Below are 1549 nucleotides of genomic sequence, written 5' to 3'. Positions count from 1 at the left end.
AGCGAGATGGATTGGCAAAGTGGCAGCATCAATGGGTTCAAGTGTGGCAACACTTGTGAGGTTGAACCAGGATCCAGCTGTGTTTAGTTCTGTTGTGCATAGGGTTGCTATGAGTTGGTACCGACTCAATGGCACCTAACAACACCAACAACTAACCTTTTCAGTCTGAACTTGATCAAACATGCAATCAAGATATATTGATAATTACTGGAGATTGGAATGCAAAAGTTGAAAGCATAAAGGAATAATCAGTAATTGAAAAGTATGGCCTTGGTGATAGAAACAATACTAGAGATCACATGATAGAATTTTGCAAGGCCAATGTTTTTTCATTGCAAATACTTTTTTTTTTTTTTTTTTTAACAACTTAAAAGAAAATTACACCTTTCGTCTTAGCCCCAGTACCTCAGGGGAGTGGCTCAACTGCTTCCAAATTGCCCGCCAGGCCTTCTGGGCCTCAGTGTGGCTCAGGTTCCCCTCCTCCTCAGCCTGCAGCCTGACTTTCTCCCTTCTTCCTTCAGAGGATGTCTCTCCTCCAGATCAACCTCAGCCTGCTTGGCTTCATCAAGATCCTAGAGTGGGACACTTCCGCCTTTGCTTTTGCCACCTGTGAAGGTTTTAAGGGGCAAAATAGAAATTCAAGCGCAGTGTTCTAAAGTTTTTGAAAATAAAATGCTTTTGGTTATCCATTCAGGTTGAACCTGGCATCTTTTCAGGTACATTCAAAAGTCAATGTGCGTGATATCAAAAGGAGCAATTACGTCCTTTATAGGAGACTACTCTTCCTCTGTACAGTTCTGTTACCTTTGAGGTCTTTGTCTTCCTCTACTGCATTGCTGTTAGTCTGCTTTATGTTGGTTACAGGAAGCTGTATCTAGATAGCCACAAATCTCCCTTGATTGACTTTGTTATTACTCTTGTGACCACTTTTTTGTGTGATTGGTGAGCACTTCAGCCTTGGCTAAAGCTTTTTCAGATATTAAAATTGCTACTGGTCACAACATTATTCAGGAACTTGAGCCTTGTCATAAACTTTCTGAATTGACCTGTTATTTTGACTCTGTGACCAGTGTGGGATCCCTAAATGTAGCTGTGATCTTTGGATTTCTGAATATGATACTTTAGGGAGGAAACGCTTTGTTTGTATACAAGGACACAGGCTTACACAGTCCTTAAAGTACTTCTAGTGCACATAGCCAAGGAGGCATTCCAACTCCCCCAGGATTATTACTAAAGGGAAAAAATCACTGTGTGAAATGAATGTCTGTATGCATGACCTCTTGACATCTTGAGAAGCAATTATTCATTTCTATAATAAAGTCATAATTTTTTCAATACATAGGTGAGTTTAAAAATTTGCTGCATTTTTACATAAAGCTTGTGCCTTTCCTAGAAATTTAAAACATAAATGTATTCTCTCATGTAAATTTGTAAATTCAGGGGTCTAGTATGAGACGATGCACTTTTTTTTTTCTTTAAGTTTTTATTGTGGATTCAGTGAAAGTTTACAGGGCAGATCATCAGTTTTACAATCAACAAATCATACAAC

At 38.9% G+C, this 1549-nt stretch overlaps 1 pseudogene; it reads left to right on the top strand.

Annotated features, from left to right (window-relative positions):
- Positions 1–671: 671 nt before the first annotated feature.
- LOC102833161 lies at positions 672–1260 on the top strand (annotated as a pseudogene).
- Positions 1261–1549: the final 289 nt, after the last annotated feature.

The sequence above is a fragment of the Chrysochloris asiatica genome, unplaced genomic scaffold (genome assembly GCF_000296735.1).
Source record: "Chrysochloris asiatica unplaced genomic scaffold, ChrAsi1.0 scaffold00002, whole genome shotgun sequence".
Lineage (NCBI taxonomy): Eukaryota > Metazoa > Chordata > Mammalia > Afrosoricida > Chrysochloridae > Chrysochloris > Chrysochloris asiatica.
This window is presented reverse-complemented; position numbering and strand designations above follow the sequence as displayed.